This window comes from Xenopus laevis, chromosome 4L (genome assembly GCF_017654675.1).
Source record: "Xenopus laevis strain J_2021 chromosome 4L, Xenopus_laevis_v10.1, whole genome shotgun sequence".
Taxonomy (NCBI): Eukaryota; Metazoa; Chordata; class Amphibia; order Anura; family Pipidae; genus Xenopus; species Xenopus laevis.
This window is the reverse complement of record NC_054377.1, coordinates 68,452,045-68,466,514: the sequence shown is the minus strand read 5'-3', so window position 1 is coordinate 68,466,514 and position 14,470 is coordinate 68,452,045.

The window sequence follows — 14,470 nt, the reverse complement described above, 5'->3', positions numbered from 1 at the left end:
TACAGTCCAGTATTGTAGGAACACAGGCACTGGGTACCTCAGTTAAGCTGGGATCCTTACCTTATCTTTTAAGTTTGCAACATCTGCAGAAAAGGCCTGCCACTCCCGGTTGGCGGCAGGACAATTCATCCGTAGACTAAAATACAAACTACTAATATTCTTTATTTATAGTGCTGACATATTCTGCAGCATTTAACAGAGATCATAAATTATTTACATTTACAATTATTTACAATTATTTCCCTGTCCCAGTGGTGCTTATAGTGTAAGGTCTATATTACATTCTCACATGGTCATTTTTAATAGGACCAAGGTAGAGAGAACCGACGCACACCCTTCACCAGATCAGCCCGGTGCTCAATCCCAGAGGATCCGGCAGCCTCCCTTATGCTAGAGAACAAAGAAGGATCGGCACACAGGCATTCAAATTTGCAATGTTACCTGCTCGTTTAATGTGCGGACTGCAACTGTTTCGGGGTCACGCCCCTTTGTCAAGCTTGACAAAGGGGCATGACCCCGAAACGTTGCAGTCCGCACATTAAACGAGCAGGTAACACTGCAAATTTGAATGCCTGTGTGCCGATCCTTCTTTGTTCTCATTTTTAATAGGAACCATTTAAACTACCTGTATGTTTTTGTCATCTTGGAGAAAACCAGTGTATATAAAGAAACCCCACATAGATACAGGGAGAACATGCACCTGATAGTACACTGGCTGGAATGGAACCAATGAGCCTGGGGCTGCAAGGCAGCAGTGCTAACCATTGCTGCCCAACAAAACCAGTATTCCAGCTTATTGAAGGACTGCACCACCTGACTCAGCATCTCTACACTCCCAGGTAAATAAAACAGTGTCATACTGTTGAATGTCCGATGTGAAATTAAAGAGGTGGTTCACTTTTAAGTTAACTTTTAGTATGTTATAGAATGGATAATTCTACATAACTTTTTAATTGACCTTTATTTTTTTATAATTTTTGAATAATTTTCCTTCTTCTTCTGACTGTTTCCAGCTTTCAGATGGGGGGTCACCCCCTTATTTCTAATATTTTTTTATTACTTATCTTTCAACTTAAGGCCTCTTTTATTCATATTACAGCCTCTTATTTGAATCAGTGCAAGGTTGCTAGGGTAATTTGGGCACTAGCAACTAGATTGCTTGAATTGCAAACTGAAGTGCTGCTGAATAAAAAGTTAAATAACTCAAAACCCACAAATAATAAAAAATTAAAAACAAATGCAAGTTGCCTCAGAATGTTTCTCTATACATCATACCAAAAGTTTATTTAAAGGTGAACAATCCTGTTAATAGGGAGTGATTCAGAGCATTTTGTCCTCTGCCTACCGAGTTGGAAATTGCCCAGGCATCAAAGCCCGGAATCATCCTGTGTGCCATGGCCCTTAAAATAATGAAAGCCAATTTTTTAATGCGCTTTGTTCTCTTATATTAAGTCACACTAATTTGAATGGGAAACACCTCCTAGCAATTCCCAAGCAGCCATAATTGCTGCAATTGCATATGTGAATTGATACATATGCCATTGTCGTTACCTTTTCTTATTATACTGCTCTTGAACACAATTAGTCATTTAGATAAGCACCACTAAAAATTCCTATACAGATAACTGGAATTCTATAAGGTTGGATAATGAAACATATATACAATTAGTGGCTATATGTTTGTTGAAATTCATTAGGAACAGGTTAGTACTTTCACAAATGTGTTTGGGCAGGAGTCGCAGGACTGTCTATCTGTAGTAAACTATATTGGAAACATATACCCTTATATTTGTCACTGTCTATCAAAAAGCATAAATCTGATAAAGTCAAGTATAGAGATGCTTATTTGATTAGTGACAACTCTGTTAGGTTATTGATAACAATATATAGTATTATTTCTACAAAAATGACATGTTACACCAAAACAGTCGAGTATATTTTATCTAATGGTTCTTAGAGTGACCCTAGATAGCAGGTTCTAATGTTCTTCCTAGAAAGCCCAGTCCGAGAGTGCTCCTTCACATAGAACATGCAGTTTCATTAGTGTTCAATCTTAAGAAGGCTAATTGCAACTCCTTAAAATATAAACAACTGTTTACTGTATAATTTTAAACTGTGGTTGCTTTGTTGCCTTTTGCTAAAGCTATCCAGCACTTTAAATTCCTAGACTGTTATAAAATAACAGTGCTTTCCTTTTCCCAATTCTTTTGAAACTGGAAACAGTTTTACTATAGAATAAAGGATCATCTAAAAGTACTGATTCAAAGAATTTAGCTAAGAATAAACAAACTCCATTTTGTTCCATCAACAAAGTAAAATAAATATCCACAAAACAGGGGGAAAAGTCTTTCCTTTATGAAATATCCTTGAAGTGTTAAGAATAAGCATACTGATGCAAACAAGGAATCATTGCACAAATGATTATAGGGCATCATGTAAAACTTTCCACATGGTCTGTGTGTGTTAAACACACCATACAAATCTCAAAGTAGAGGCAAAACTTGGCAGACATGCAGAACATTTAGCAGCTTGTTGAAGGTAACCTCACATTGGTAGGGAGGATGGCACAGTCAATGCAGAAATGTATGTAGTAGGTGAAACAGTCCAAGGTAGACGCAGAGCTTTGCTGCAAAAAATCTCTTTATTCACACAAATAAATGAATAAAGAGATTTTTTGCAGCAAAGCTCTGCGTCTACCTTGGACTGTTTCACCAACTATATCTTCAATTTGAATGCTAATACCAAGGACAAGGTATAGAAACAGACCATACAGGTTAGAAAAACTGAGGGGATAAATACCACAACCAGTGGAAACAATAGAAGCTTTCATGTATGTAGTAGGTGTTGTGCATGGAAACATTAGTAACATAGTAAGTTAGGTTGAAAAAAGACACACGTCCATCAGGTTCAACCTTCTTACGCCTCTTCTCCAGCGTGAACATCCCCAATTTGGCCAGTCTTTCTTCATAGCATAAGATTTCCATACCTTTAATGTCCTGTTTGAGTGATGGAGACCAAAACTGTACGGCATATTCTAGATGGGGCCTTACCAATGACCGCTTCCTGACGTGAATCAATGCCCTTTTAATACAACTCAAGACCTTATTTGCCCTTGATGCTGCTGACTGGCATTGCTTGCTACAGCCAAGTTTATCATCTATAAGGACACCAAGGTCCTTTTCCATAATGGATTTGCCTAGTGCAGTCCCATTAAGGGTATAAGTGGCTTGGATATTTTTTATATCCCAGGTGCATGACTTTACATTTATCAAAATTGAATCTCATTTACAACTTACCTACCCAGATTGCCAGTTTGTTGTAAGGATGCTACATGCTGGAATTTATTGAGCTGGATAGTTTTATGTCGTCTGCAAACACTGATACATTACTTACAATACCCTTCCCTATGTCATTAATAAACAAGTTAAATAAAAGTGGACCCAATACCGAGCCCTGAGGGACCCCACTAGGAACCTTACTCCAAGTAGAGAATGTACCATTAACAAGCACCCTCTGTACCCCATCCTGTAGCCAGTTTCCTATCCACGTGCAAACAACTTCATTAAGCCCAACAGACCTTAGTTAAGAAAGCAGTCGTTTGTGGGGCATGGTATCAAACGCTTTGGCAAAATCTAAATAGATCATATCTACTGCCCCCCCCCCACTGTCCAGCATCTTACTTACCTCATCATAAAAAGCAATCAAATTTTTCTGACATGACATATCCTTCATAAAGCCATGCTCATTGCTGCTCATAATGCCATTCACTAGGACAAATTTTGAATGTGATCCCTTAACAAGCCTTCAAATAATTTGCCCGCCACATATATCAAATTTACTGGCCTATAATTGCCAGGCTGAGACTGTAATCCCTTTTAAATATTGAAATGACATTAGCTTTTCTCCAATCCATAGGTACCACACCAGATGAAAGGGAATCTGAGAAAATCAGAAATAGGGGTTGGTCTAACACTGAACTAAGCTCTCTTAGAACCCGGGGGTGTATGCCATCAGGCCCTGGAGCCTTGTTTACATTGATTTTTATTAAAGCTTTATGGATCATATCCTGAGTCAGCCACTGACTAGATTGAGCTGAGCTATCAGTGCAGCTATGAAGTGAGCCTGGGAATTCAGACTGCTCTATTGTATACACTGAAGAAAAGAACTGATTTAGCACATTGCCTTTTCTGTATCTGTTACAACCATACTGGTACCATTATTAAATGGAGCAACACTCTCAACCTGCATAGTAATAAATCGTAATGGCAGCAATAACAAAGTATATATGTATCATATCTGATTTCTGTGCAGAGATTTCATTTTTTCACAATTGTATTGTTGCCGTTCTGCTTAAGAGATGGGATAACTCGTAGCTCAATCTCACGTGAGCCGAAGTTTTATTTTAGACAAAGGAAAAACTGCACACGGACACCATGCTTCTCTTGCTTCAGGAAGACATAACTTTATTTACAATCCTGAATTAGCAGACAAAGATCATGTTACATGACACTTTGTCAGTATCAGATTACTATGGGATCTGTATGAGAACACAACCATTAATACATATCTTAACATGTATTTTTAAAGACAATGCTTTATTTGTATTCAAGAACATTAAACAATTACAAACAATAAACAAGACTATTACAATCTCGTGTCTCTGTTTCGGTTTACATTATGACTTATATTTGCCCCCATACTGGAAGGTCAACCACACGTATAGGATAATTACTTGCAACCGGACAACATTATTCAATCGCCATGTCATTCCTTGGTTGAGTGCCAGGGCCTGACTCCCAACCAGGGACTCCATATCTCAAATTTACGAGCTGTACCTCTGGCTTCACGTGTAAGCTTTATCAAGGGTATTACCTTATTAACTAGCTTTATCCCGGAGTCCCGTGTGGGAGGGGTCCATCCCGTGCATAATTATACAGTTCTTGGCATAATACAACAAAGCTCTAAACAGTAGTCTTGCAAGGGCAGTAGGCACTAAATGGTCCACTACCCCCAGTAGACACACTAGTGGAGAATTCACCTGTGGAAAGTCAAGGGTGGTTGCCAGTGCAGCTATTACCTGAGACAAATAGGCGTTTATTACTGGGCACGCCCAGATCACGTGTATCAAATTAGCCATTGGCGGTCCACACCTGGGGCAATTATCTTTGTCTTTCTTGCCATAGCCTTAAGTTTTAACAGGGTTGTATTAAGTTGATGGAATACTTTATACTGAATCAGTCTGTCTCTCACTGTTGTTATGCTAGTATATATTGTCTCTGTGGCTCTTAACATGTATTTATTGAAATGTACAGTAACAGAATAAAACATTTTAAAAAAAGGAAAAAACAAGAAAAAAATTATTTTAAATGAAAGAAAGAAGAAAATAGAGAGTAAATCAGAGATCAGTTTCTCATATACAAGGAAGAGTATAAGTATGCATTGTTCACTCTCATATGGCATAGAATAAATCAAGTATAATTTTGTATATGTGACAATCAACATAATACACTGTATTGTTGAATTTGTAACTTCCTAAAAATACCCATAATAAACTATATAATTCTAGTAAGTGCTGTTCCTTTGAACCCAGGGCCGGATTTACATAGTGGGCGCCCACCTAGGCCTGCTGTTGTTTGTCGTCCCGTCCCCTCCCCTTTATTCATGCACATTTTTGGTGCAATGGGGATTGGCGCACAGGAAGTTTGAAACAATATAGGTGTGGTTGGGCAGCATGCTGCCCCCTAAAAATCCTGCCTCTCTAGGTCCAGGCCTTGGTGACCTTTCCACAAATCCTGGCCTGTTTGTACCTATGGGGCAAGGGAGGAAACTCCAAGTTAAGTGAGGTTAGATGAGCCCTTCCAAAAAGAGTTGAGACACCGGGAAAAAAATCTGGTGGGCCCAGGTGGCTGCTTCCTGACCTCCCCCCATCCTGATTGCAGCTGCATGAAAAAGATACTTGCTGTCGGGGAGGGAAGGGGAGCAGAGGGGGATTTATGGCTGGGGTTGCCATAGATGCACAGGGGGGGGGACGCTGGTTATCTTATATAAAGGGATGTGCTGACCAATTCTAGCCATTGATGGGTTGAAGGAGGTAAACTGGACTTCAATCTCATAGCTATCAACTGCTTAGCCTGTGTACATAAAAAAGTAAAGAGGTGTTTTTTAGCAGTAGAGGGAGCAGTACCTCCTGCCTGATTAAGTAATAGTATTAATAAGGACTAGCGGGCTACCGTTTGGTTTCTAAAAACATTGTATGGGAGGACATTGCCATACCATATGGAAGAACTGAGCTGGAGAACGGCCTCACTTTGGGCAAGTCTCAGGTATGGTGGGATTCATCAAATGCAACCTGTTGGGGCTCATTTGTATCATTTCATCACGGACACTTATTAATTATATTGAGATTTCATTTTTAGTGTTGCTTTTTGTTTAAATATATCATTTGTATCTACTTCAAATCAATCCATATTACATAAATAAGAGCTGCGAAACTCAAGACTATATATATATATATATATATATATATATATATATATATAAATTCCAGAGTAAGCAGGACTAACAGGATGTACATTTTTGACTTGCATCCAAGCTAGAATTACCCCTGTTGTGTTCCTTTTATAAGGAATGCAAATAATGGCTAGCTGCTTTAAAAAGAATAAAAAGGAATAGCACAAGTTGACACGGAGAATGACTAGCTGCAAAGTGATTACATCAGCCTTACCTTAGGGGTATATTCTCCAATACATTCTGACTCATTGTTACCTGATGACATGGAATACTAAGCGCCACGTCTGAAACATGTTGGCATGACAACGTCAGCAAATAAAACATACAGCAGATAGGCAGTTAAAGTTGCAAAGCAAGCTACACTCATGTTACAAAAGTTAACTTCTTAACAGTTCTCTACGGCCTGAAGGGCCCGCAAAGCTCTTTAGAACAACATAATGATTTACAAAACAAAGCTTTAATGGTATCAGTATAATCCCCTATAGGGTACTTGAAGGAGAATCCAGCATTATAATGATACAGCACAATTAGCAACATACATTTTAAGGTTCATTGTCAGACAGTGACAATAGCCACATTAATCTTTTATATACACCATAACTAACTTGTTACATTGTCGTAAAGTGTTGCTGTAACTCACTTATATTAGCAACATATCTCAACATATTAATAAGTGAAGATGGGGTGGTCATTCCACTAGCAGAAAAAACATAAACTGAAATCAGTTTTTATAGATCTGCCGCAACACATTTTATTTTAGCCCCAAAGCACTCATTTGAGCATTTTTGGGCCAATATCACCTGTACAGCCTTGTTAGACAATTTTGGTAGCATGGATGGTTTTGGCCCACTCCTTCTGTCATTAGCCTATGGCTAAGCCTCAGGCCTAAGCTAAATTCTGTATATAAATGAAGTAAGATATGTTGCAGTACAGAAAATGAGGGATACATTCAAAAGTGTTTCTAGTTTTATAACGTGCTGTACCTTTCCTCTTCACTTTCACTGAATTTTTCCCCTTCTTTGAAGCCATAAAGCAGAACTGCCACTTTCAACTGAAGATAAAGGCCTTTTGACCCCAGCTTGACATAACCTCCCCTATCAGAAGGGGGCATTTTGACCACTTCAGTTCTGCGTGAGTATCACAGGACAAAAATATTGATATTTTCTATTGATTAACATGGTTAAACTTCATACAGAGGAACATACCTCTGTGACATACCTATATGTCACTATGACATATATATTTTTTGTTAGATGTCATTTAGAAATGAATTCATACCCACTCAATTGTCCTAATAAGGGAGGACAGTCCCAAATCATGGGCCCAAAGGGAGCAGACTTAATTTATGAGGATGGGTATTGAGTTGCACATAAATACAAATGTACAGAAAGAGGCAGGGGACATAACCCAAAACCACAATGTTTCATTTTTAAATGTTGGGATGTACCGGTATGTAAATGTATTTGCATTGTAATTTTTTCATCTTTTTTGTATGTAGGAGCTGTAGGACTGAAGCATGTATTAAACTGTAAACAAAAAGAAATACTCATTGCCCACTTGTCATGGTTTACCCTGTACACCCTCCCTGTAGGCCCTGCTCAGGTGTTCTTTCCTACTTTTTCCCATAGACCCCTTCCGTTATTTCATACTTTCTGCCACTCATGCCTACCATATTCATAATTTTTCTTTTTTTTCTTTATCTCCCTCTCAGTATTCTGTCCTCCATTCCTCAATTCATAAATGGCATTCTTTACTTCTTTGGCACTTTCTCAAAATCTAATTATTCTCCTTTCTCACCTCTCTTTAATTACTACTCTCCACTACCATCTTATGTGCCATTGTCTTGTTAGTTTGTTGCTTCTCAAGTCAATTACTTATTGCCCATGTACCATTGCTTTAACTTCATCTTATTGTTGCTGTTCTTTTCTCTTTTAGCCCCCATTACATTTTCCATTCTATTCTTATAGAAGAATATCAACTCAAGAGTAAAATGTATTCCACATTTGGGAATTCTCCATTTGTTCTTTAAATGTAGCTTCCCCATTCCCCCCAACCCCACCTGTCCCCTAACTTTGACATAGTTCAGTCACACAATTTAGGGAGTGTAGGTGAACACAGGCCACAACAGGACCCTACAATTACAGCATTATTTCAGACAGTAAGCACTGGGTTGCCTTACATTCACTGACTTGTTGTGTGAGACCATGGACAGAAGTGCTCTTTGACTGAGCACTAAGGGGCAAGCTTTAGCACCCTAAGTGCTTTTGCACTTCTCTTCTGGTGTCTATGTTAACATTTTGCATTACATTGCCCATTTACAAGGCCATCTCCTTTTTAAAACTAGGTAAAAGACACATAATTGCTAATGCTTAAAACAATTTTTTTTTTACCAAGGTTAATGGAGCTGTTTCTTTAATGGACACAGATCTACAGTCTCACACTAACTGACTGTTTCAGAACACTTTAGCCATACTGACTATAAATAATTGAATGAGGTTCTATCACTCTGATACAAACATCCAAAGAAGCCAAGTGGTGTTCAGCAGTGTTAGATTTCAAAATTTAAGTGAACCTTCTCAGTGGACCCTTTAAATTCAGCTCAGCTGTTCCTTTATGTGCAGTCCTTATTTGGCCATAAAAATACAAAGAAATCCAAAAGAGGTTTTTCGTACTGATTGTGAACATATATGTATAAGTAACACCTATATTTATTAATGAAATGTAAATCGAATTAGAAGATAAACTTGCGTGCAAAAGATAACGTGTGAGTGGTGCATTTAATGCTAAAGCACAAGAGATGCAATTTTCATTAAGTCTTGCTGTGCCCAACTTCATTTCCATCCATCTGTAACCGTTGTATTTTAGAAAGCTGTATCAATATTTAAACAAGATACATTAGACCCTGTGATAAGTAGATATACCTAAGGTTAAATTTCATACAGTTCACAAACTCAAAAGAAAATTGCAGATATACTCAAATATAGGAACTTTATTTTCCTTTACACACAGGTATCTAAGGGCATACAGTATTGTGCGCAAATAATTTGCCTCCTGAATATATTTGCATTTATTGTTCTTCTTGGTAGTTGTCAGATTGCATGCCAAAGCTTAGACATTCTTCATAGACTGCACTAACGGTCACAAAGATCTTTCACAAGTTCTTGTTATCTGTGGAAAATAAATATTGAGTGTTCTGCCATGTAATGAAAGATACAATAACTTGTATGTTTAGGAAAACGTCAGTGGTGTATTTGTGTTGCATATAAATAAGATGCATTTAGAAAAGGAAAAGTGTCTACTTTTTAAAATTGTCTGTTTAAAATATATCCATATAAAAATAAGCATGGACATTTTATAACAGAAAGTATTCAAAAGTACAGAAAATAATATATATCATTCATATTGTGTGCATAGTTCTGGGGTTTTAATGTATTCCAGGAAACAGGCTTCATTGCAAACTGGCTAGTGTCTTAAAGGAACAGTAACACCAAAATTAAAGTGTTTTGAAGTAGAATATAATGTACTGTTACGCTGCACTGGTACAACTGGTGTATTTACTTCAGATACTGTACATAGTTTATATAAACAAGCTGCTGTGTAGCCATGGGGGCAGCCATTCAAAGCTGAAAAAGGAGAAAAGGCACATGATACACCGTAGATAACAGATTCGCTATTTTGTATACAATGGGATTCTTCAGTTTCTGTTATCTACTGTGTATCCTGTGCTTGAATGGCTGCCCCATGGCTACACAGCAGCTTCTTTATATAAATTATAGTAGTCTTTCTGAAGCAAACACACCCGTTTTACCAGGACAGGGCAACACTACATTATATTGTCATTCGATTGAAACACTTTCATTTTTTGGTGTTACTGTTCCTTTAAGCTTTAACATTGATTCAGAATCTAAAAGTTGGTGATTCAATGGGTTAGAAGTAAACCCAGTTGCACAGACAGAATTTGCAGACCATACAAGCAAATCATAGCAAGTGTGCACTGTATATATCGCAACTCTCCCTACTGAAACTCTCCGTAGTGAACCATCACCAACTGACAGTAATAGCAGCGTTCACTTAAAGGGGTTGTTCACATTCAATGTACAAATCTTATGAAACCACTAACAATGCTCTCAATGTGTTCGAAAAACCATTTTCCATAACAAAAAGTAAAAATGCCATTGTAAAAGCTAATTTCTATACCTATTAACTCAGCCCTTCTCCTGTCTCTCAGACCAGTTTTCTGAAGTGATGGGAGTGGCCTATTTTGAACCTGACACACCAAGAACTTCCTATATGATGACATCATCATGCCCAGGCTTTGCCCTTACTTGTTTCCTATTGGATGTTGATACTGCCCTCCTCCTAGTAATTTATTGGGTGCTTGTGAACTGTAACCAGTCACATAATTTGAATGGTCATTGGTTGATTATTCAATTGTAATGGCAGAGGTTAACAGACGCAGCATATAAACAAAGCTGCCTTGTAACAAACAATCACACAGCCATGCAGACAAATACTGCAGAAAAGGAAGGAGCAACATTGTTTGGCAACCTTTGGCATTAAGCATAATGTCAGTTATTTACAAAATTGCAACAAAACCAGCACTGACTTGCTTAGAAACGTATGTAACACATCTAGCAGGGACAGTAGGGTTGCCACCTCACCCTTTTAAAACCAAACACATATGAAATCCACAGGCTGCATGGCTAATTATAAACTCATTTAGATGCTGCAGACTGAACTGATTTCTGTGCAGCCATGTATCATGCATCTAAATGAATTGCTAATTAGCCATGCAGGCTGTGGATTTCATATGTGTTTGGTTTTAAAAGGGTGAGGTGGCAGCCCTAAGTGACAGGCAGAGCAGTGATGAGGGCAGGTACATTTTTTGAACATTTTGTGCGCTCTCCCAGGGGGGCGGTAATTTACCTAGGAAAACGATACCTTTTTTAAGTGTTCCACTTCTGGAACAAGATTTAGAGCTCTAAATACCAAAAAAGGAAAAAGTTATATTTTTCATGGTATAGGGATCTATACCAGAAAAATATTTTACCTTTTTTATGAGGTAAATACACAAAATAATACATGGACCCCCCCCCCCAAAAAAAAATATATCTCTGGAAAGTACAAGTGTCATCTCCCATAGTAGCCATTATAATCCAATAATTCAAATTTTAAAAAATTATTTCTTTTTCCTGTGTAATACTAAAACAGTCGCTTGTACTTGATCCCAACTAAGATATAATTAATCCTTATTGGAAGCAAAACCAGCCTATTGGCTTTATTTAGTGTTTACACCATTTTCTAGTACCAAGATCCAAATTACAGAAAGATCTGCTATCCGGAAGACCCCAGGTCGCAAGCATTCTGTATAACAGATGCCTTTCCTGTACCTTGTACTTGATCCCAACTAAGATATAATTAATCCTTATTGGAAGCAAAACCAGCCTATTGGGTTTATTTAATGTTTACATGATTTTCTAGTAGACTTAAGGTATGAAGATCCAAATTATGGAAAGATCCATTATCCAGAAAACTCCAGGTCCCAAGCACCTTGATCCCCCCATCTGCGCAGTTGAAGTCTTTGCAGTACACAGCCCACACTCCCCCTCTCAGTACCTGAATGCTGCTCAAATTCCCCAGCACAGCCAGCACAGGAAGCAGTGGCAGATTGACAGCAGACATAGCCAATAGGAGTTAAGTTAGCTGCCAGTACAATGTGTGATGTCATATAAGGAAGAGGAAGTGAACACTGTAGTGTTTTTGGGGGTCAGTGACCCCCTCCCAGCACAGGGTCTGTGTGGAACTGAAGGATTAGTACAGGGACACTTCTGAGGTGAATATCTCTTGAACTGTACTTTTTCTGTTAACTATTTCTATGGAAAAGTTTGTTCTATTCATGTGAACTGTTAGATTTGTCAATTTGTTACAAAGGTGAACAACCCCTTTAACTCAAGCCATTCATAAGAACAGGCTGGACAGGCATAATGACATATTTAATTTGTCACAATTCCAGTCACATTTTTAAACAAATCCTAAAATGTATATGTTTACTGATATAATAAAATGTAATTCTTCTGTGTTGCTTCCAAGCTGCCTTATTTGATCTCTTCTACAGACTCATGTGTAGTGTGGGTAAGTATTTGCTGACAGGCCATGAATCTGTCAGGAAAAGAGATGCAATAATTCTAGGAAATTATATGATCAGAAATAAGGTGGTAGTGTTGTCAATAGTCCTCAGTTGACAGGCTTCTGAAAAGGATTCAAAGGGCTGCTTATTATTCTAGAAAATATTTGGCATGATTACTAATATATTATATTTCTATGGATCATATGCCCTATTTAATAGTGCATTCCAATTCCAGAGGACTTCATAAGGGTAATGGCCGCCATCAGGGAGTCACAGTCCTCCCGCGTCGCACTGAACTGATTTTGCCGGCAAAATTTACATTGGTTGCGTCCCGTGCGTATTCATGACGTCAGTACGCACGGGCGCAACTCTATTTAAGCCGCCGCAGCCTGCTGCCTTGCGCAAAGAAGATTGAAGACGCGTCTTGAGAAGGAGCTGCTTCCTGGAGACAGAACTGCTTCATGGAGATGGCGAAGACACGGAAGACACCGCTGGAGGAAGAAGAAGACTGCACAGGAGAAGAAGACCACACAGAAGAAGGAGAAGAAGTCGCAACTGGAGACCCCCAGTTGCAGGCAAGTGCCACTGATCAATGTGAGCCCCTGATCCCACCATTCAGCGCCACTGACCACCAATGTGAGCCCCTGAACACCAATGTGACACCCCGTGTGGGCCCCCAGGCCCTGAAGCCCTAATGTGGACCCCTGAAGCCCTAATGTGGGCACTTGAAGACCTAAAGTGGGCCCCTAAAGCCCTAATGTGAGCCCTTATAGCCCCAATGCTGGCCGCTGAAACCCCGTGCGGGCCCTTGATGCCCCACGCGGGCCTCTGAAGCCCCACGCGGGCCCTTGAAGCCCAAATGCGGGCCCCTGCATCCCCCCAAGGAAGGGCCACTGAACCATCAATGCAGGGCCCCTGATCCTTCCAAGGAAAGGCCCCTGATTCCCCCCAAGGAAAGGCCCCGATTCCCCCCAAGGAAGGGCCCCTGTGGTGGCAGGCTTAATAACCCTTTTGCCAAAATGCTTTTTTTACTGTTTCTGTGTTTATGTCCATGTGACCTGGTGGGGGCGTGGCGAGGGGGCCCAGAAAATGTTGTTGTGTGGGGCCCCGTGATTTCTGATGGTGGCCCTGGTAATGGCACACAATGGTATTTCTTTGTTGTTGGACAAAACGCTGTTACGACTGTTGCCACCCTGTGTCTGCGTTAAGTGAATGGAATCTGCCTGTCACTGCTCACTGCCTGTAGATATATAGTTCCCACACACAATCCCCTGTGCCTTTCAGTGTGGTGCGTTCACTCCCTAGAAGCTTGGCATAGTACCAGCTTCAGCAACACAGTTTAAATGGGTTTAAGACCCCTGCATTGCATTGTATGTGTGACTTCTGTTGTTTTTTTACTGCTCACTTGCTATCACTGTTCTCTTAGTCCGTTTGCTCCAGCGGGGAGCATAGGGCCTCACCGCCCATGTCCATCCGGCTGCCTTCATTTCAGCCTCCATGCACCTCCTCCATGTCAGTCTTGGCCGGCCAACTTTTCTTTTCCCTTGTGGGTTCCACTCAAGGGCTTGCCTTGTGATGTTGTCAGAACTCTTTCTGAGGGTGTGGCCTATCCAGCCCCACTTTCTTCTTCTGATTTCGATGGGGATCTGTTTTGATCTTTTCCATAGGCTGATGTTGGAAGTTTTCTCTGGCCATCTGATGTGCAGGATGTGTCGTAGGCAGCGGTTGATGAAGGTTTAGAGCTTACTTGTGGTTGTCATGGTCAGTCTCCAGGTTTCCGAACCATAAAGCAAGACTGCTTTCACATTGGTGTTAAAAATACGAATTTTGGTT